This window comes from Balaenoptera physalus, assembly GCF_965194825.1.
Source record: "Balaenoptera physalus genome assembly, chromosome: 9".
Classification (NCBI taxonomy): domain Eukaryota; kingdom Metazoa; phylum Chordata; class Mammalia; order Artiodactyla; family Balaenopteridae; genus Balaenoptera; species Balaenoptera physalus.
Window position 1 is genome coordinate 84,123,459 of NC_138888.1, and position 24,398 is coordinate 84,147,856.

Genomic DNA, 24,398 nt, shown 5'->3' on the forward strand with positions numbered 1-24,398 from the left:
TTTTCACCAACTTGCAGTTCTGTAAATGATACCTGCCCTCCAGAAAATTTCTGGGGTCAAAAATCGACCAAAAAATTCAAAAGAGGGCAAGCTTCGAAGAAGACAAGTTCAAGAGCTATATTGTACTCACGGGTTTTTCTTTTAAGAGAAAAGAAAAAGGGGTAGGAATATGACGAATTTAAAAAATTTTAATGACATGCATACCCATATTACAAAAACCTATCAGCTCACAGCAGTCAGAATGGCCATTAGGAAAAATGCTGCAAAAAATAAACCGTGAAGGGAGTGTGGAGAAATGCGTACCTTCGGTTGTAAGGGGGGGCATGTAAAGAGCCACTAATGAAAACACAGTGTAGGTGCTTTGAAAAGGGAAACATTGAGCTACCAGTCAATCAATCACAACCACTGCTTGGCCTATCACTTGAGAAAATGAGAATCAAAAAGTCACAGGCTGGCAAACCTGTACGCCAGCAAGATTTACCATAGCCAGCACTTGGAAGCAATGAAAATGTCCATCAACCGAGGAATGCACCAAGAAGAAGTGGTCCACGTACACAATGGAATATTACTCTAATAATAAATATAAACTCAATTTAAAAACAAACAAAAGCAAGGAGACATCAACATTTGTGGGTTTTTCCGGGCACAAAGCACTCTAATTTATAACCGAAGAACACCACTGGCCGGTAGGTCTGTTTCCCTAGTACCAGCATGGGAAACGTAGAAAGGCTGCCGCTCTCTGGCCGTTACCTGCAAAAGCAGGTTTAAAGCCTGAGCTAATGGTCACTTCACATGAACAAGTACTGCAGGGCTGTAAATGAAACCTGCCCTCAAAATGTCTTGAGGGAGATAATGGCCAAAATATTACAAATGGTGACACATACTTTAAGAAAACACTGTGAAGAAATAAGCTCTAATCACAGCTGGAAAAATAAAAAGATCATGTCTTAAAGCTCAATTTCAACGCATTATGAGACACATGCAAATTCAACCACAAAGAGGTATCAGCTCACACCACTCAGAATAATCATCAGCAAAAACTACAAAGAATAAATCCTGAAGGTGCTGGGAAGAAATACATGCCCTCTACTTTAAGTGGGACGTAACCTGGAAAGAGCCACTAAGGAGAACAGAACAGAGGTGCCTTTAAAAAGTCAACATTGAGCTACCATATGATCCAGCAGACCTATTCCTGGACCTATAAACTAAGAAGACAGAATTGGAAGGACACAGCCACGCAAATCTGCATTGCATACTATTACGATAGCCAAGATATGGAAGTAACCAAAAAGGCCACCGACAGATGGGTGGACAAAGAAGAACTGCTACCTGTACAGATGGAATATGAGCTAGTGAAAAAATGAAACAATGCCATTTGCAGCACCGTAGATGAGTCTAGAAGTAATCACGCAACTTGGAGTAGGTGAGAAAGCGAAAGACACATATCCTATCATATCATATATAGGGGTTACCTAAAAAATGATACAAACAAAGATATTTCCACAGAGAAACACTATCATAGAATCAATAAAAAAACTTATGGTTCACCAATTAGAAAGGTGTGAGGAATGGATACATTACCGTATTGAGGTTAACAGAGAGATACAAACACCTGTGAAATATGTAATCACCAAAGACCTACGCAATACCAAGAGAAGACTACTCAACATTGTGTCATAACCTACATGGGAAAAGGCTCCGAAGAAGAATAGATATATGTATATGTGTGAAAGAACCACATCTTGCACACCTAGAACAAACAAAACATTGTAATCAAGTTTGCTGTGATAAAAAATAAAAATTAAGTTAAAAATAACAACAAGAAGTAATGAGACATACATTAAAGGGCGTTTTCCTCTCACATGCCATTCTAATTTACAACCTAGAACACCACTTCCAGTAAGGCTCTGTTGACCTAGTAACCAGATTTGGTAAAGGAGAAATGCTGCCGCCATGTGGCCGATTCCCGCAAGAGCAGCTTTTAACCCACAGCTAATGGTCACTTACCATTCACAAGGACTCAGGGCTGTAAAGGACACCTGCCCTCAAAATTGTGCTGAGCTAGGCAATGGATATAAAAATTCAAAACAGGCAAAATTTTCAAGAAGATAGTATGAAGAGGTAAGTTTTACTCACTCTCTTTTTAAAGAAAGGAAAATGGATAAAAGCTCAGCCTCAGGAAGTATTAGACTCATGCAATCTAATCTACAAAAAGTCTTCAACTCACACCAGTCGACTGACCATTGGCAAAAAGTCTACAAACAATAAATGCTGAAGAGGTTTTAGAGAACTGTGTACCCTCTAGCTGCTGGTGAGATGTAAAAGGGTTAAACGCTAATAATGAGAACAGGAAAGAGCTGCGTTTAAAAGGAAAAATTGAGGTACCAGTCAATCCAGCAGGCGCACCAATGGGCCTCTCACCTGAGAAGACCAGAATGAAGAAGACCCGGGCTGCAAAAGCTGCACTGCAGCCTTATTCACAATAGACAAGACAGTGAAGCAACCAAAATGTCCATCTACAGATGAAAGGAAAAAGAAGAAGTGGTCCATGTACACAATGAATACTAGCCATGGAAAACAATGAAACACTGCTCTTTGAGGCCCCATAGATGATCTTGGAGATAATCACAGAACATGAGGTAAGTCGGAAAGCAAAAGTCCTATATCCTATGATATCACTTATAGGCGTTATCTAATAACTGACACAAATGAACATATTTCCACACAGAAAGTCAATCACAGACTTATTAAAAAAGAACTATGCTTATCTAAAAGTAAAGGTGGGGGGAATGGATAAATGAAGATTAGCGTTACCATATGTATACAAATACATATTATATACATATATCAAAAAGACCGACCATATAGCAAGGAAGGATTACGGATCACTGTAATAATTTACAAGGGAAGAGGATCTCTACATAAATAGGTATGTAGAATATGTAGATGAACCAGAGTGTGTACACCTTGGACAAGCAACATTCTAACCATTACCCCAATTGAAAAAATTAAAACAACGAACTAGGAGTAATGAGACATAGACCTATGGGGGGTTTTCCTGGCACATTCCATTCAAATTTACAACCTAGACAAACGACTTCCAGAATGGCTCTGCTGCCCTAGTACCCAGATTTGGGAATGGAGAAATGCTGCATCCTTGTGGCCGTTTCCCACAACAGCAGCTTTAAACCCACTGCAAAAGGTCACTAAATATTCACCAATTGCAGTTCTGTAAATGACACCTGCCCTCCAAAAAATACTGAGGTCGAAAATCGACCAAAAAATTCTAGAGTGCAACCTTCCAAAAAGAATATTTGAAGAGGTATATTATACTCACACTTTTTTGCTTTTTTCTTTTAACAGAAAAGAAAAAGCCGTGGAAAAATGATGAATTGTAGGAATTTTTACAGACATGTAAACCCAAATTACAAAAACCTATCAGCTCACACCAGTCATAATGGCCATCAAAAAAAATTCTGCCAACAATAAATGCTGACGTGATTGTGGAGAAATGCGTACCCTTGATTCTAAGGGGGACGTGGTAAGAGCCACTAATGAAAGCACAATGGAGTTGCCTTGAAAAGGTAAACGTTGAGCTACCGTACCAGTCAATCAATCATACCCACTGCTGGGTCTATCACCTGAGAAAATGAAAATCAAAAATCACAGGCTGGCAATCCTGCAATCCAGCAATATTTACCATAGGCAACACTTGGAAGCAACGAAAATGTCCATCGACAGAGGAATGCACCAAGAAGAAGTGGTCCATGTACACAATGGAATATTAGCCATGGAAAACATTGAAGCACTGCTCTTTGAGGAACCATACTTGAGCCTGGAGATAATAACAAAACATGAAGTAGGTCGGAAAGCAAAACACCTATATCCTATATTATCCCTTATGGCATTATCTAATAACTGACACAGATGAACATATTTCCAAAGAGAAAGACACTCACAGGCTTAGAAAACAAACTATGCTCATCTGAAAGGAAAGGAGGGGGGAAATTGAGAAATGAACATTAGTGTTACCATACATATACAAATACATAGTATATACATGTATCAAAAACACCGAACATATAGCAAGGGAGGTCGACGGAACACTGTAATATTTTACATGGGAAGAGGATCCGTACATTAATAGACATACATAATGTACAAATGAACCAGATTGTGTACACCTAGGACAAACAATATTCTAAACTTTACCCAGATTAAAAAAATTTTAAAAACCAAGAAGAAGTAATGAGACATAAACTTATGGGGATTCCTCCTGGCAATTTCCATTCTAATTTACAACCTAGGACAATGACTTCCAGAAAGGCTCTGCTGCCCTAGTACCCAGATTGGGGAATGGAGAAATGCTACCTCCTTGTGGCCGTTTCCCACAACAGCAGCTTTGAACCCACTGCAAAAGGTCACTAAATTTTCACCAACTTGCAGTTCTGTAAATGATACCTGCCCTCCAGAAAATTTCAGGGGTCAAAAATCGACCAAAAAATTCAAAAGAGGGCAAGCTTCGAAGAAGACAAGTTCAAGAGCTATATTGTACTCACGGGTTTTTCTTTTAAGAGAAAAGAAAAAGGGGTAGGAATATGACGAATTTAAAAAATTTTAATGACATGCATACCCATATTACAAAAACCTATCAGCTCACAGCAGTCAGAATGGCCATTAGGAAAAATGCTGCAAAAAATAAACCGTGAAGGGAGTGTGGAGAAATGCGTACCTTCGGTTGTAAGGGGGGGCACGTAAAGAGCCACTAATGAAAACACAGTGTAGGTGCTTTGAAAAGGGAAACATTGAGCTACCAGTCAATCAATCACAACCACTGCTTGGCCTATCACTTGAGAAAATGAGAATCAAAAAGTCACAGGCTGGCAAACCTGTACGCCAGCAAGATTTACCATAGCCAGCACTTGGAAGCAATGAAAATGTCCATCAACCGAGGAATGCACCAAGAAGAAGTGGTCCACGTACACAATGGAATATTACTCTAATAATAAATATAAACTCAATTTAAAAACAAACAAAAGCAAGGAGACATCAACATTTGTGGGTTTTTCCGGGCACAAAGCACTCTAATTTATAACCGAAGAACACCACTGGCCGGTAGGTCTGTTTCCCTAGTACCAGCATGGGAAACGTAGAAAGGCTGCCGCTCTCTGGCCGTTACCTGCAAAAGCAGGTTTAAAGCCTGAGCTAATGGTCACTTCACATGAACAAGTACTGCAGGGCTGTAAATGAAACCTGCCCTCAAAATGTCTTGAGGGAGATAATGGCCAAAATATTACAAATGGTGACACATACTTTAAGAAAACACTGTGAAGAAATAAGCTCTAATCACAGCTGGAAAAATAAAAAGATCATGTCTTAAAGCTCAATTTCAACGCATTATAAGACACATGCAAATTCAACCACAAAGAGGTATCAGCTCACACCACTCAGAATAATCATCAGCAAAAACTACAAAGAATAAATCCTGAAGGTGCTGGGAAGAAATACATGCCCTCTACTTTAAGTGGGACGTAACCTGGAAAGAGCCACTAAGGAGAACAGAACAGAGGTGCCTTTAAAAAGTCAACATTGAGCTACCATATGATCCAGCAGACCTATTCCTGGACCTATAAACTAAGAAGACAGAATTGGAAGGACACAGCCACGCAAATCTGCATTGCATACTATTACGATAGCCAAGATATGGAAGTAACCAAAAAGGCCACCGACAGATGGGTGGACAAAGAAGAACTGCTACCTGTACAGATGGAATATGAGCTAGTGAAAAAATGAAACAATGCCATTTGCAGCACCGTAGATGAGTCTAGAAGTAATCACGCAACTTGGAGTAGGTGAGAAAGCGAAAGACACATATCCTATCATATCATATATAGGGGTTACCTAAAAAATGATACAAACAAAGATATTTCCACAGAGAAACACTATCATAGAATCAATAAAAAAACTTATGGTTCACCAATTAGAAAGGTGTGAGGAATGGATACATTACCGTATTGAGGTTAACAGAGAGATACAAACACCTGTGAAATATGTAATCACCAAAGAGCTACGCAATACCAAGAGAAGACTACTCAACATTGTGTCATAACCTACATGGGAAAAGGCTCCGAAGAAGAATAGATATATGTATATGTGTGAAAGAACCACATCTTGCACACCTAGAACAAACAAAACATTGTAATCAAGTTTGCTGTGATAAAAAATAAAAATTAAGTTAAAAATAACAACAAGAAGTAATGAGACATACATTAAAGGGCGTTTTCCTCTCACATGCCATTCTAATTTACAACCTAGAACACCACTTCCAGTAAGGCTCTGTTGACCTAGTAACCAGATTTGGTAAAGGAGAAATGCTGCCGCCATGTGGCCGATTCCCGCAAGAGCAGCTTTTAACCCACAGCTAATGGTCACTTACCATTCACAAGGACTCAGGGCTGTAAAGGACACCTGCCCTCAAAATTGTGCTGAGCTAGGCAATGGATATAAAAATTCAAAACAGGCAAAATTTTCAAGAAGATAGTATGAAGAGGTAAGTTTTACTCACTCTCTTTTTAAAGAAAGGAAAATGGATAAAAGCTCAGCCTCAGGAAGTATTAGACTCATGCAATCTAATCTACAAAAAGTCTTCAACTCACACCAGTCGACTGACCATTGGCAAAAAGTCTACAAACAATAAATGCTGAAGAGGTTTTAGAGAACTGTGTACCCTCTAGCTGCTGGTGAGATGTAAAAGGGTTAAACGCTAATAATGAGAACAGGAAAGAGCTGCGTTTAAAAGGAAAAATTGAGGTACCAGTCAATCCAGCAGGCGCACCAATGGGCCTCTCACCTGAGAAGACCAGAATGAAGAAGACCCGGGCTGCAAAAGCTGCACTGCAGCCTTATTCACAATAGACAAGACAGTGAAGCAACCAAAATGTCCATCTACAGATGAAAGGAAAAAGAAGAAGTGGTCCATGTACACAATGAATACTAGCCATGGAAAACAATGAAACACTGCTCTTTGAGGCCCCATAGATGATCTTGGAGATAATCACAGAACATGAGGTAAGTCGGAAAGCAAAAGTCCTATATCCTATGATATCACTTATAGGCGTTATCTAATAACTGACACAAATGAACATATTTCCACACAGAAAGTCAATCACAGACTTATTAAAAAAGAACTATGCTTATCTAAAAGTAAAGGTGGGGGGAATGGATAAATGAAGATTAGCGTTACCATATGTATACAAATACATATTATATACATATATCAAAAAGACCGACCATATAGCAAGGAAGGATTACGGATCACTGTAATAATTTACAAGGGAAGAGGATCTCTACATAAATAGGTATGTAGAATATGTAGATGAACCAGAGTGTGTACACCTTGGACAAGCCACATTATAACCATTACCCCAATTGAAAAAATTAAAACAACGAACTAGGAGTAATGAGACATAGACCTATGGGGGGTTTTCCTGGCACATTCCATTCAAATTTACAACCTAGACAAACGACTTCCAGAATGGCTCTGCTGCCCTAGTACCCAGATTTGGGAATGGAGAAATGCTGCATCCTTGTGGCCGTTTCCCACAACAGCAGCTTTAAACCCACTGCAAAAGGTCACTAAATATTCACCAATTGCAGTTCTGTAAATGACACCTGCCCTCCAAAAAATACTGAGGTCGAAAATCGACCAAAAAATTCTAGAGTGCAACCTTCCAAAAAGAATATTTGAAGAGGTATATTATACTCACACTTTTTTGCTTTTTTCTTTTAACAGAAAAGAAAAAGCCGTGGAAAAATGATGAATTGTAGGAATTTTTACAGACATGTAAACCCAAATTACAAAAACCTATCAGCTCACACCAGTCATAATGGCCATCAAAAAAAATTCTGCCAACAATAAATGCTGACGTGATTGTGGAGAAATGCGTACCCTTGATTCTAAGGGGGACGTGGTAAGAGCCACTAATGAAAGCACAATGGAGTTGCCTTGAAAAGGTAAACGTTGAGCTACCGTACCAGTCAATCAATCATACCCACTGCTGGGTCTATCACCTGAGAAAATGAAAATCAAAAATCACAGGCTGGCAATCCTGCAATCCAGCAATATTTACCATAGGCAACACTTGGAAGCAACGAAAATGTCCATCGACAGAGGAATGCACCAAGAAGAAGTGGTCCATGTACACAATGGAATATTAGCCATGGAAAACATTGAAGCACTGCTCTTTGAGGAACCATACTTGAGCCTGGAGATAATCACAAAACATGAAGTAGGTCGGAAAGCAAAACACCTATATCCTATATTATCACTTATGGCATTATCTAATAACTGACACAGATGAACATATTTCCAAAGAGAAAGACACTCACAGGCTTAGAAAACAAACTATGCTCATCTGAAAGGAAAGGAGGGGGGAAATTGAGAAATGAACATTAGTGTTACCATACATATACAAATACATATTATATACATGTATCAAAAACACCGAACATATAGCAAGGGAGGTCGACGGAACACTGTAATATTTTACATGGGAAGAGGATCTGTACATTAATAGACATACATAATGTACAAATGAACCAGATTGTGTACACCTAGGACAAACAATATTCTAAACTTTACCCAGATTAAAAAAATTTTAAAAACCCAGAAGAAGTAATGAGACATAAACTTATGGGGATTCCTCCTGGCAATTTCCATTCTAATTTACAACCTAGGACAATGACTTCCAGAAAGGCTCTGCTGCCCTAGTACCCAGATTGGGGAATGGAGAAATGCTACCTCCTTGTGGCCGTTTCCCACAACAGCAGCTTTGAACCCACTGCAAAAGGTCACTAAATTTTCACCAACTTGCAGTTCTGTAAATGATACCTGCCCTCCAGAAAATTTCTGGGGTCAAAAATCGACCAAAAAATTCAAAAGAGGGCAAGCTTCGAAGAAGACAAGTTCAAGAGCTATATTGTACTCACGGGTTTTTCTTTTAAGAGAAAAGAAAAAGGGGTAGGAATATGACGAATTTAAAAAATTTTAATGACATGCATACCCATATTACAAAAACCTATCAGCTCACAGCAGTCAGAATGGCCATTAGGAAAAATGCTGCAAAAAATAAACCGTGAAGGGAGTGTGGAGAAATGCGTACCTTCGGTTGTAAGGGGGGGCATGTAAAGAGCCACTAATGAAAACACAGTGTAGGTGCTTTGAAAAGGGAAACATTGAGCTACCAGTCAATCAATCACAACCACTGCTTGGCCTATCACCTGAGAAAATGAGAATCAAAAAGTCACAGGCTGGCAAACCTGTACGCCAGCAAGATTTACCATAGCCAGCACTTGGAAGCAATGAAAATGTCCATCAACAGAGGAATGCACCAAGAAGAAGTGGTCCACGTACACAATGGAATGTTACTCTAATAATAAATATAAACTCAATTTAAAAACAAACAAAAGCAAGGAGACATCAACATTTGTGGGTTTATCCGGGCACATTGCACTCTAATTTATAACCGAAGAACACCACTGGCCGGTAGGTCTGTTTCCCTAGTACCAGCATGGGAAACGTAGAAAGGCTGCCGCTCTCTGGCCGTTACCTGCAAAAGCAGGTTTAAAGCCTGAGCTAATGGTCACTTCATATGAACAAGTACTGCAGGGCTGTAAATGAAACCTGCCCTCAAAATGTCTTGAGGGAGATAATGGCCAAAATATTACAAATGGTGACACATACTTTAAGAAAACACTGTGAAGAAATAAGCTCTAATCACAGCTGGAAAAATAAAAAGATCATGTCTTAAAGCTCAATTTCAACGCATTATGAGACACATGCAAATTCAACCACAAAGAGGTATCAGCTCACACCACTCAGAATAATCATCAGCAAAAACTACAAAGAATAAATCCTGAAGGTGCTGGGAAGAAATACATGCCCTCCACTTTAAGTGGGACGTAACCTGGAAAGAGCCACTAAGGAGAACAGAACAGAGGTGCCTTTAAAAAGTAAACATTGAGCTACCATATGATCCAGCAGACCTATTCCTGGACCTATAAACTAAGAAGACAGAATTGGAAGGACACAGCCACGCAAATCTGCATTGCATACTATTACAATAACCAAGATATGGAAGTAACCAAAAAGGCCACCGACAGATGGGTGGACAAAGAAGAACTGCTACCTGTACAGATGGAATATGAGCTAGTGAAAAAATGAAACAATGCCATTTGCAGCACCGTAGATGAGTCTAGAAGTAATCACGCAACTTGGAGTAGGTGAGAAAGCGAAAGACACATATCCTATCATATCATATATAGGGGTTACCTAAAAAATGATACAAACAAAGATATTTCCACAGAGAAACACTATCATAGAATCAATAAAAAAACTTATGGTTCACCAATTAGAAAGGTGTGAGGAATGGATACATTACCGTATTGAGGTTAACAGAGAGATACAAACACCTGTGAAATATGTAATCACCAAAGAGCTACGCAATACCAAGAGAAGACTACTCAACATTGTGTCATAACCTACATGGGAAAAGGCTCCGAAGAAGAATAGATATATGTATATGTGTGAAAGAACCACATCTTGCACACCTAGAACAAACAAAACATTGTAATCAAGTTTGCTGTGATAAAAAATAAAAATTAAGTTAAAAATAACAACAAGAAGTAATGAGACATACATTAAAGGGCGTTTTCCTCTCACATGCCATTCTAATTTACAACCTAGAACACCACTTCCAGTAAGGCTCTGTTGACCTAGTAACCAGATTTGGTAAAGGAGAAATGCTGCCGCCATGTGGCCGATTCCCGCAAGAGCAGCTTTTAACCCACAGCTAATGGTCACTTACCATTCACAAGGACTCAGGGCTGTAAAGGACACCTGCCGTCAAAATTGTGCTGAGGTAGGGAATGGATAAAAAAAATTCAAAACAGGCAAAATTTTCAAGAAGATAGTATGAAGAGGTAAGTTTTACTCACTCTCTTTTTAAAGAAAGGAAAATGGATAAAAGCTCAGCCTCAGGAAGTATTAGACTCATGCAATCTAATCTACAAAAAGTCTTCAACTCACACCAGTCGACTGACCATTGGCAAAAAGTCTACAAACAATAAATGCTGAAGAGGTTTTAGAGAACTGTGTACCCTCTAGCTGCTGGTGAGATGTAAAAGGGTTAAACGCTAATAATGAGAACAGGAAAGAGCTGCGTTTAAAAGGAAAAATTGAGGTACCAGTCAATCCAGCAGGCGCACCAATGGGCCTCTCACCTGAGAAGACCAGAATGAAGAAGACCTGGGCTGCAAAAGCTGCACTGCAGCCTTATTCACAATAGACAAGACAGTGAAGCAACCAAAATGTCCATCTACAGATGAAAGGATAAAGAAGAAGTGGTCCATGTACACAATGAATACTAGCCATGGAAAACAATGAAACACTGCTCTTTGAGGCCCCATAGATGATCTTGGAGATAATCACAGAACATGAGGTAAGTCGGAAAGCAAAAGTCCTATATCCTATGATATCACTTATAGGCGTTATCTAATAACTGACACAAATGAACATATTTCCACACAGAAAGTCAATCACAGACTTATTAAAAAAGAACTATGCTTATCTAAAAGTAAAGGTGGGGGGAATGGATAAATGAAGATTAGCGTTACCATATGTATACAAATACATATTATATACATATATCAAAAAGACCGACCATATAGCAAGGAAGGATTACGGATCACTGTAATAATTTACAAGGGAAGAGGATCTCTACATAAATAGGTATGTAGAATATGTAGATGAACCAGAGTGTGTACACCTTGGACAAGCCACATTCTAACCATTACCCCAATTGAAAAAATTAAAACAACGAACTAGGAGTAATGAGACATAGACCTATGGGGGGTTTTCCTGGCACATTCCATTCAAATTTACAACCTAGACAAACGACTTCCAGAATGGCTCTGCTGCCCTAGTACCCAGATTTGGGAATGGAGAAATGCTGCATCCTTGTGGCCGTTTCCCACAACAGCAGCTTTAAACCCACTGCAAAAGGTCACTAAATATTCACCAATTGCAGTTCTGTAAATGACACCTGCCCTCCAAAAAATACTGAGGTCGAAAATCGACCAAAAAATTCTAGAGTGCAACCTTCCAAAAAGAATATTTGAAGAGGTATATTATACTCACACTTTTTTGCTTTTTTCTTTTAACAGAAAAGAAAAAGCCGTGGAAAAATGATGAATTGTAGGAATTTTTACAGACATGTAAACCCAAATTACAAAAACCTATCAGCTCACACCAGTCATAATGGCCATCAAAAAAAATTCTGCCAACAATAAATGCTGACGTGATTGTGGAGAAATGCGTACCCTTGATTCTAAGGGGGACGTGGTAAGAGCCACGAATGAAAGCACAATGGAGTTGCCTTGAAAAGGTAAACGTTGTGCTACCGTACCAGTCAATCAATCATACCCACTGCTGGGTCTATCACCTGAGAAAATGAAAATCAAAAATCACAGGCTGGCAATCCTGCAATCCAGCAATATTTACCATAGGCAACACTTGGAAGCAACGAAAATGTCCATCGACAGAGGAATGCACCAAGAAGAAGTGGTCCATGTACACAATGGAATATTAGCCATGGAAAACATTGAAGCACTGCTCTTTGAGGAACCATACTTGAGCCTGGAGATAATCACAAAACATGAAGTAGGTCGGAAAGCAAAACACCTATATCCTATATTATCACTTATGGCATTATCTAATAACTGACACAGATGAACATATTTCCAAAGAGAAAGACACTCACAGGCTTAGAAAACAAACTATGCTCATCTGAAAGGAAAGGAGGGGGGAAATTGAGAAATGAACATTAGTGTTACCATACATATACAAATACATATTATATACATGTATCAAAAACACCGAACATATAGCAAGGGAGGTCGACGGAACACTGTAATATTTTACATGGGAAGAGGATCTGTACATTAATAGACATACATAATGTACAAATGAACCAGATTGTGTACACCTAGGACAAACAATATTCTAAACTTTACCCAGATTAAAAAAATTTTAAAAACCCAGAAGAAGTAATGAGACATAAACTTATGGGGATTCCTCCTGGCAATTTCCATTCTAATTTACAACCTAGGACAATGACTTCCAGAAAGGCTCTGCTGCCCTAGTACCCAGATTGGGGAATGGAGAAATGCTACCTCCTTGTGGCCGTTTCCCACAACAGCAGCTTTGAACCCACTGCAAAAGGTCACTAAATTTTCACCAACTTGCAGTTCTGTAAATGATACCTGCCCTCCAGAAAATTTCTGGGGTCAAAAATCGACCAAAAAATTCAAAAGAGGGCAAGCTTCGAAGAAGACAAGTTCAAGAGCTATATTGTACTCACGGGTTTTTCTTTTAAGAGAAAAGAAAAAGGGGTAGGAATATGACGAATTTAAAAAATTTTAATGACATGCATACCCATATTACAAAAACCTATCAGCTCACAGCAGTCAGAATGGCCATTAGGAAAAATGCTGCAAAAAATAAACCGTGAAGGGAGTGTGGAGAAATGCGTACCTTCGGTTGTAAGGGGGGGCATGTAAAGAGCCACTAATGAAAACACAGTGTAGGTGCTTTGAAAAGGGAAACATTGAGCTACCAGTCAATCAATCACAACCACTGCTTGGCCTATCACCTGAGAAAATGAGAATCAAAAAGTCACAGGCTGGCAAACCTGTACGCCAGCAAGATTTACCATAGCCAGCACTTGGAAGCAATGAAAATGTCCATCAACAGAGGAATGCACCAAGAAGAAGTGGTCCACGTACACAATGGAATGTTACTCTAATAATAAATATAAACTCAATTTAAAAACAAACAAAAGCAAGGAGACATCAACATTTGTGGGTTTATCCGGGCACATTGCACTCTAATTTATAACCGAAGAACACCACTGGCCGGTAGGTCTGTTTCCCTAGTACCAGCATGGGAAACGTAGAAAGGCTGCCGCTCTCTGGCCGTTACCTGCAAAAGCAGGTTTAAAGCCTGAGCTAATGGTCACTTCATATGAACAAGTACTGCAGGGCTGTAAATGAAACCTGCCCTCAAAATGTCTTGAGGGAGATAATGGCCAAAATATTACAAATGGTGACACATACTTTAAGAAAACACTGTGAAGAAATAAGCTCTAATCACAGCTGGAAAAATAAAAAGATCATGTCTTAAAGCTCAATTTCAACGCATTATGAGACACATGCAAATTCAACCACAAAGAGGTATCAGCTCACACCACTCAGAATAATCATCAGCAAAAACTACAAAGAATAAATCCTGAAGGTGCTGGGAAGAAATACATGCCCTCTACTTTAAGTGGGACGTAACCTGGAAAGAGCCACTAAGGAGAACAGAACAGAGGTGCCTTTAAAAAGTCAACATTGAGCTACCATATGATCCAGCAGACCTATTCCTGGACCTATAAACTAAGAAGACAGAATTGGAAGGACACAGCCACGCAAATCTGCATTGCATACTATTACGATAGCCAAGATATGGAAGTAACCAAAAAGGCCACCGACAGATGGGTGGACAAAGAAGAACTGCTACCTGTACAGATGGAATATGAGCTAGTGAAAAAATGAAACAATGCCATTTGCAGCACCGTAGATGAGTCTAGAAGTAATCACGCAACTTGGAGTAGGTGAGAAAGCGAAAGACACATATCCTATCATATCATATATAGGGGTTACCTAAAAAATGATACAAACAAAGATATTTCCACAGAGAAACACTATCATAGAATCAATAAAAAAACTTATGGTTCACCAATTAGAAAGGTGTGAGGAATGGATACATTACCGTATTGAGGTTAACAGAGAGATACAAACACCTGTGAAATATGTAATCACCAAAGACCTACGCAATACCAAGAGAAGACTACTCAACATTGTGTCATAACCTACATGGGAAAAGGCTCCGAAGAAGAATAGATATATGTATATGTGTGAAAGAACCACATCTTGCACACCTAGAACAAACAAAACATTGTAATCAAGTTTGCTGTGATAAAAAATAAAAATTAAGTTAAAAATAACAACAAGAAGTAATGAGACATACATTAAAGGGCGTTTTCCTCTCACATGCCATTCTAATTTACAACCTAGAACACCACTTCCAGTAAGGCTCTGTTGACCTAGTAACCAGATTTGGTAAAGGAGAAATGCTGCCGCCATGTGGCCGATTCCCGCAAGAGCAGCTTTTAACCCACAGCTAATGGTCACTTACCATTCACAAGGACTCAGGGCTGTAAAGGACACCTGCCCTCAAAATTGTGCTGAGGTAGGGAATGGATAAAAAAAATTCAAAACAGGCAAAATTTTCAAGAAGATAGTATGAAGAGGTAAGTTTTACTCACTCTCTTTTTAAAGAAAGGAAAATGGATAAAAGCTCAGCCTCAGGAAGTATTAGATTCATGCAATCTAATCTACAAAAAGTCTTCAACTCACACCAGTCGACTGACCATTGGCAAAAAGTCAACAAACAATAAATGCTGAAGAGGTTTTAGAGAACTGTGTACCCTCTAGCTGCTGGTGAGATGTAAAAGGGTTAAACGCTAATAATGAGAACAGGAAAGAGCTGTGTTTAAAAGGAAAAATTGAGGTACCAGTCAATCCAGCAGGCGCACCAATGGGCCTCTCACCTGAGAAGACCAGAATGAAGAAGACCCGGGCTGCAAAAGCTGCACTGCAGCCTTATTCACAATAGACAAGACAGTGAAGCAACCAAAATGTCCATCTACAGATGAAAGGAAAAAGAAGAAGTGGTCCATGTACACAATGAATACTAGCCATGGAAAACAATGAAACACTGCTCTTTGAGGCCCCATAGATGATCTTGGAGATAATCACAGAACATGAGGTAAGTCGGAAAGCAAAAGTCCTATATCCTATGATATCACTTATAGGCGTTATCTAATAACTGACACAAATGAACATATTTCCACACAGAAAGTCAATCACAGACTTATTAAAAAAGAACTATGCTTATCTAAAAGTAAAGGTGGGGGGAATGGATAAATGAAGATTAGCGTTACCATATGTATACAAATACATATTATATACATATATCAAAAAGACCGACCATATAGCAAGGAAGGATTACGGATCACTGTAATAATTTACAAGGGAAGAGGATCTCTACATAAATAGGTATGTAGAATATGTAGATGAACCAGAGTGTGTACACCTTGGACAAGCAACATTCTAACCATTACCCCAATTGAAAAAATTAAAACAACGAACTAGGAGTAATGAGACATAGACCTATGGGGGGTTTTCCTGGCACATTCCATTCAAATTTACAACCTAGACAAACGACTTCCAGAATGGCTCTGCTGCCCTAGTACCCAGATTTGGGAATGGAGAAATGCTGCATCCTTGTGGCCGTTTCCCACAACAGCAGCTTTAAACCCACTGCAAAAGGTCACTAAATATTCACCAATTGCAGTTCTGTAAATGACACCTGCCCTCCAAAAAATACTGAGGTCGAAAATCGACCAAAAAATTCTAGAGTGCAACCTTCCAAAAAGAATATTTGAAGAGGTATATTATACTCACACTTTTTTCTTTTAACAGAAAAGAAAAAGCCGTGGAAAAATGATGAATTGTAGGAATTTTTACAGACATGTAAACCCAAATTACAAAAACCTATCAGCTCACACCAGTCATAATGGCCATCAAAAAAAATTCTGCCAACAATAAATGCTGACGTGATTGTGGAGAAATGCGTACCCTTGATTCTAAGGGGGACGTGGTAAGAGCCACTAATGAAAGCACAATGGAGTTGCCTTGAAAAGGTAAACGTTGAGCTACCGTACCAGTCAATCAATCATACCCACAGCTGGGTCTATCACCTGAGAAAATGAAAATCAAAAATCACAGGCTGGCAATCCTGCACTCCAGCAATATTTACCATAGGCAACACTTGGAAGCAACGGAAATGTCCATCGACAGAGGAATGCACCAAGAAGAAGTGGTCCATGTACACAATGGAATATTAGCCATGGAAAACATTGAAGCACTGCTCTTTGAGGAACCATACTTGAGCCTGGAGATAATCACAAAACATGAAGTAGGTCGGAAAGCAAAACACCTATATCCTATATTATCACTTATGGCATTATCTAATAACTGACACAGATGAACATATTTCCAAAGAGAAAGACACTCACAGGCTTAGAAAACAAACTATGCTCATCTGAAAGGAAAGGAGGGGGGAAATTGAGAAATGAACATTAGTGTTACCATACATATACAAATACATGTTATATACATGTATCAAAAACACCGAACATATAGCAAGGGAGGTCGACGGAACACTGTAATATTTTACATGGGAAGGGGATCTGTACATTAATAGACATACATAATGTACAAATGAACCAGATTGTGTACACCTAGGACAAACAATATTCTAAACTTTACCCAGATTAAAAAAATTTTAAAAACCAAGAAGAAGTAATGAGACATAAACTTATGGGGATTCCTCCTGGCAATTTCCATTCTAATTTACAACCTAGGACAATGACTTCCAGAAAGGCTCTGCTGCCCTAGTACCCAGATTGGGGAATGGAGAAATGCTACCTCCTTGTGGCCGTTTCCCACAACAGCAGCTTTGAACCCCCTGCAAAAGGTCACTAAATTTTCACCAACTTGCAGTTCTGTAAATGATACCTGCCCTCCAGAAAATTTCTGGGGTCAAAAATCGACCAAAAAATTCAAAAGAGGGCAAGCTTCGAAGCAGACAAGTTCAAGAGCTATATTGTACTCACGGGTTTTTCTTTTAAGAGAAAAGAAAAAGGGGTAGGAATATGACGAATTTAAAAAATTTTAATGACATGCATACCCATATTACAAAAACCTATCAGCTCACAGCAGTCAGAATGGCCATTAGGAAAAATGCTGCAAAAAATAAACCGTGAAGGGAGTGTGGAGAAATGCGTACCTTCGGTTGTAAGGGGGGGCATGTAAAGAGCCACTAATGAAAACACAGTGTAGGTGCTTTGAAAAGGGAAACATTGAGCTACCAGTCAATCAATCACAACCACTGCTTGGCCTATCACTTGAGAAAATGAGAATCAAAAAGTCACAGGCTGGCAAACCTGTACGCCAGCAAGATTTACCATAGCCAGCACTTGGAAGCAATGAAAATGTCCATCAACCGAGGAATGCACCAAGAAGAAGTGGTCCACGTACACAATGGAATATTACTCTAATAATAAATATAAACTCAATTTAAAAACAAACAAAAGCAAGGAGACATCAACATTTGTGGGTTTATCCGGGCACATTGCACTCTAATTTATAACCGAAGAACACCACTGGCCGGTAGGTCTGTTTCCCTAGTACCAGCATGGGAAACGTAGAAAGGCTGCCGCTCTCTGGCCGTTACCTGCAAAAGCAGGTTTAAAGCCTGAGCTAATGGTCACTTCATATGAACAAGTACTGCAGGGCTGTAAATGAAACCTGCCCTCAAAATGTCTTGAGGGAGATAATGGCCAAAATATTTCAAATGGTGACACATACTTTAAGAAAACACTGTGAAGAAATAAGCTCTAATCACAGCTGGAAAAATAAAAAGATCATGTCTTAAAGCTCAATTTCAACGCATTATGAGACACATGCAAATTCAACCACAAAGAGGTATCAGCTCACACCACTCAGAATAATCATCAGCAAAAACTACAAAGAATAAATCCTGAAGGTGCTGGGAAGAAATACATGCCCTCCACTTTAAGTGGGACGTAACCTGGAAAGAGCCACTAAGGAGAACAGAACAGAGGTGCCTTTAAAAAGTCAACATTGAGCTACCATATGATCCAGCAGACCTATTCCTGGACCTATAAACTAAGAAGACAGAATTGGAAGGACACAGCCACGAAAATCTGCATTGCACACTATTACAATAGCCAAGATATGGAAGTAACCAAAAAGTCCACCGACAGATGGGTGGACAAAGAAGAACTGCTACCTGTACAGATGGAATATGAGCTAGTGAAAAAATGAAACAATGCCATTTGCAGCACCGTAGATGAGTCTAGAAGTAATCACGCAACTTGGAGTAAGTGAGAAAGCGAAAGACACATATCCTATCATATCATATATAGGGGTTACCTAAAAAATGATACAAACAAAGATATTTCCACAGAGAAACACTATCATAGAATCAATATAAAAATGTATGGTTCACCAAATAGAAAGGTGTGAGGAATGGATACATTACCGTATTGAGGTTAACAGAGAGATACAAACACCTGTGAAATATGTAATCACCAAAGACCTACACAATACCAAGAGAAGACTACTCAACATTGTGTCATAACCTACCTGGGAAAAGGCTCCGAAGAAGAATAGATATAGGTATATGTGTGATAGAACCACATCTTGCACACCTAGAACAAACAAAACATTGTAATCAAGTTTGCTTTGATAAAAAATAAAAATTAAGTTAAAAATACCAACAAGAAGTAATGAGACATAAATTAAAGGGCGTTTTCCTCTCACATGCCATTCTAATTTACAACCTAGAACACCACTTCCAGTAAGGCTCTGTTGACCTAGTAACCAGATTTGGTAAAGGAGAAATGCTGCCGCCATGTGGCCGATTCCCGCAAGAGCAGCTTTTAACCCACAGCTAATGGTCACTTACCATTCACAAGGACTCAGGGCTGTAAAGGACACCTGCCCTCAAAATTGTGCTGAGCTAGGCAATGGATATAAAAATTCAAAACAGGCAAAATTTTCAAGAAGATAGTATGAAGAGGTAAGTTTTACTCACTCTCTTTTTAAAGAAAGGAAAATGGATAAAAGCTCAGCCTCAGGAAGTATTAGACTCATGCAATCTAATCTACAAAAAGTCTTCAACTCACACCAGTCGACTGACCATTGGCAAAAAGTCTACAAACAATAAATGCTGAAGAGGTTTTAGAGAACTGTGTACCCTCTAGCTGCTGGTGAGATGTAAAAGGGTTAAACGCTAATAATGAGAACAGGAAAGAGCTGTGTTTAAAAGGAAAAATTGAGGTACCAGTCAATCCAGCAGGCGCACCAATGGGCCTCTCACCTGAGAAGACCAGAATGAAGAAGACCCGGGCTGCAAAAGCTGCACTGCAGCCTTATTCACAATAGACAAGACAGTGAAGCAACCAAAATGTCCATCTACAGATGAAAGGAAAAAGAAGAAGTGGTCCATGTACACAATGAATACTAGCCATGGAAAACAATGAAACACTGCTCTTTGAGGCCCCATAGATGATCTTGGAGATAATCACAGAACATGAGGTAAGTCGGAAAGCAAAAGTCCTATATCCTATGATATCACTTATAGGCGTTATCTAATAACTGACACAAATGAACATATTTCCACACAGAAAGTCAATCACAGACTTATTAAAAAAGAACTATGCTTATCTAAAAGTAAAGGTGGGGGGAATGGATAAATGAAGATTAGCGTTACCATATGTATACAAATACATATTATATACATATATCAAAAAGACCGACCATATAGCAAGGAAGGATTACGGATCACTGTAATAATTTACAAGGGAAGAGGATCTCTACATAAATAGGTATGTAGAATATGTAGATGAACCAGAGTGTGTACACCTTGGACAAGCAACATTCTAACCATTACCCCAATTGAAAAAATTAAAACAACGAACTAGGAGTAATGAGACATAGACCTATGGGGGGTTTTCCTGGCACATTCCATTCAAATTTACAACCTAGACAAACGACTTCCAGAATGGCTCTGCTGCCCTAGTACCCAGATTTGGGAATGGAGAAATGCTGCATCCTTGTGGCCGTTTCCCACAACAGCAGCTTTAAACCCACTGCAAAAGGTCACTAAATATTCACCAATTGCAGTTCTGTAAATGACACCTGCCCTCCAAAAAATACTGAGGTCGAAAATCGACCAAAAAATTCTAGAGTGCAACCTTCCAAAAAGAATATTTGAAGAGGTATATTATACTCACACTTTTTTGCTTTTTTCTTTTAACAGAAAAGAAAAAGCCGTGGAAAAATGATGAATTGTAGGAATTTTTACAGACATGTAAACCCAAATTACAAAAACCTATCAGCTCACACCAGTCATAATGGCCATCAAAAAAAATTCTGCCAACAATAAATGCTGACGTGATTGTGGAGAAATGCGTACCCTTGATTCTAAGGGGGACGTGGTAAGAGCCACTAATGAAAGCACAATGGAGTTGCCTTGAAAAGGTAAACGTTGAGCTACCGTACCAGTCAATCAATCATACCCACAGCTGGGTCTATCACCTGAGAAAATGAAAATCAAAAATCACAGGCTGGCAATCCTGCACTCCAGCAATATTTACCATAGGCAACACTTGGAAGCAACGGAAATGTCCATCGACAGAGGAATGCACCAAGAAGAAGTGGTCCATGTACACAATGGAATATTAGCCATGGAAAACATTGAAGCACTGCTCTTTGAGGAACCATACTTGAGCCTGGAGATAATCACAAAACATGAAGTAGGTCGGAAAGCAAAACACCTATATCCTATATTATCACTTATGGCATTATCTAATAACTGACACAGATGAACATATTTCCAAAGAGAAAGACACTCACAGGCTTAGAAAACAAACTATGCTCATCTGAAAGGAAAGGAGGGGGGAAATTGAGAAATGAACATTAGTGTTACCATACATATACAAATACATGTTATATACATGTATCAAAAACACCGAACATATAGCAAGGGAGGTCGACGGAACACTGTAATATTTTACATGGGAAGGGGATCTGTACATTAATAGACATACATAATGTACAAATGAACCAGATTGTGTACACCTAGGACAAACAATATTCTAAACTTTACCCAGATTAAAAAAATTTTAAAAACCCAGAAGAAGTAATGAGACATAAACTTATGGGGATTCCTCCTGGCAATTTCCATTCTAATTTACAACCTAGGACAATGACTTCCAGAAAGGCTCTGCTGCCCTAGTACCCAGATTGGGGAATGGAGAAATGCTACCTCCTTGTGGCCGTTTCCCACAACAGCAGCTTTGAACCCACTGCAAAAGGTCACTAAATTTTCACCAACTTGCAGTTCTGTAAATGATACCTGCCCTCCAGAAAATTTCTGGGGTCAAAAATCGACCAAAAAATTCAAAAGAGGGCAAGCTTCGAAGAAGACAAGTTCAAGAGCTATATTGTACTCACGGGTTTTTCTTTTAAGAGAAAAGAAAAAGGGGTAGGAATATGACGAATTTAAAAAATTTTAATGACATGCATACCCATATTACAAAAACCTATCAGCTCACAGCAGTCAGAATGGCCATTAGGAAAAATGCTGCAAAAAATAAACCGTGAAGGGAGTGTGGAGAAATGCGTACCTTCGGTTGTAAGGGGGGGCATGTAAAGAGCCACTAATGAAAACACAGTGTAGGTGCTTTGAAAAGGGAAACATTGAGCTACCAGTCAATCAATCACAACCACTGCTTGGCCTATTACTTGAGAAAATGAGAATCAAAAAGTCACAGGCTGGCAAACCTGTACGCCAGCAAGATTTACCATAGCCAGCACTTGGAAGCAATGAAAATGTCCATCAACCGAGGAATGCACCAAGAAGAAGTGGTCCACGTACACAATGGAATATTACTCTAATAATAAATATAAACTCAATTTAAAAACAAACAAAAGCAAGGAGACATCAACATTTGTGGGTTTATCCGGGCACATTGCACTCTAATTTATAACCGAAGAACACCACTGGCCGGTAGGTCTGTTTCCCTAGTACCAGCATGGGAAACGTAGAAAGGCTGCCGCTCTCTGGCCGTTACCTGCAAAATCAGGTTTAAAGCCTGAGCTAATGGTCACTTCATATGAACAAGTACTGCAGGGCTGTAAATGAAACCTGCCCTCAAAATGTCTTGAGGGAGATAATGGCCAAAATATTTCAAATGGTGACACATACTTTAAGAAAACACTGTGAAGAAATAAGCGCTAATCACAGCTGGAAAAATAAAAAGATCATGTCTTAAAGCTCAATTTCAACGCATTATGAGACACATGCAAATTCAACCACAAAGAGGTATCAGCTCACACCACTCAGAATAATCATCAGCAAAAACTACAAAGAATAAATCCTGAAGGTGCTGGGAAGAAATACATGCCCTCCACTTTAAGTGGGACGTAACCTGGAAAGAGCCACTAAGGAGAACAGAACAGAGGTGCCTTTAAAAAGTCAACATTGAGCTACCATATGATCCAGCAGACCTATTCCTGGACCTATAAACTAAGAAGACAGAATTGGAAGGACACAGCCACGCAAATCTGCATTGCACACTATTACAATAGCCAAGATATGGAAGTAACCAAAAAGTCCACCGACAGATGGGTGGACAAAGAAGAACTGCTACCTGTACAGATGGAATATGAGCTAGTGAAAAAATGAAACAAAGCCATTTGCAGCACCGTAGATGAGTCTAGAAGTAATCACGCAACTTGGAGTAAGTGAGAAAGCAAAAGACACATATCCTATCATATCATATATAGGGGTTACCTAAAAAATGATACAAACAAAGATATTTCCACAGAGAAACACTATCATAGAATCAATATAAAAACGTATGGTTCACCAAATAGAAAGGTGTGAGGAATGGATACATTACCGTATTGAGGTTAACAGAGAGATACAAACACCTGTGAAATATGTAATCACCAAAGACCTACGCAATACCAAGAGAAGACTACTCAACATTGTTTCATAACCTACCTGGGAAAAGGCTCCGAAGAAGAATAGATATAGGTATATGTGTGATAGAACCACATCTTGCACACCTAGAACAAACAAAACATTGTAATCAAGTTTGCTGTGATAAAAAATAAAAATTAAGTTACAAATACCAACAAGAAGTAATGAGACATACATTAAAGGGGGTTTTCCTCTCACATGCCATTCTAATTTACAACCTAGAACACCACTTCCAGTAAGGCTCTGTTGACCTAGTATCCAGATTTGGTAAAGGAGAAATGCTGCCGCCATGTGGCCGATTCCCGCAAGAGCAGCTTTTAACCCACAGCTAATGGTCACTTACCATTCACAAGGACTCAGGGCTGTAAAGGACACCTGCCCTCAAAATTGTGCTGAGGTAGGGAATGGATAAAAAAAATTCAAAACAGGCAAAATTTTCAAGAAGATAGTATGAAGAGGAAAGTTTTACTCACTCTCTTTTTAAAGAAAGGAAAATGGATAAAAGCTCAGCCTCAGGAAGTATTAGACTCATGCAATCTAATCTACAAAAAGTCTTCAATTCACACCAGTCGACTGACCATTGGCAAAAAGTCTA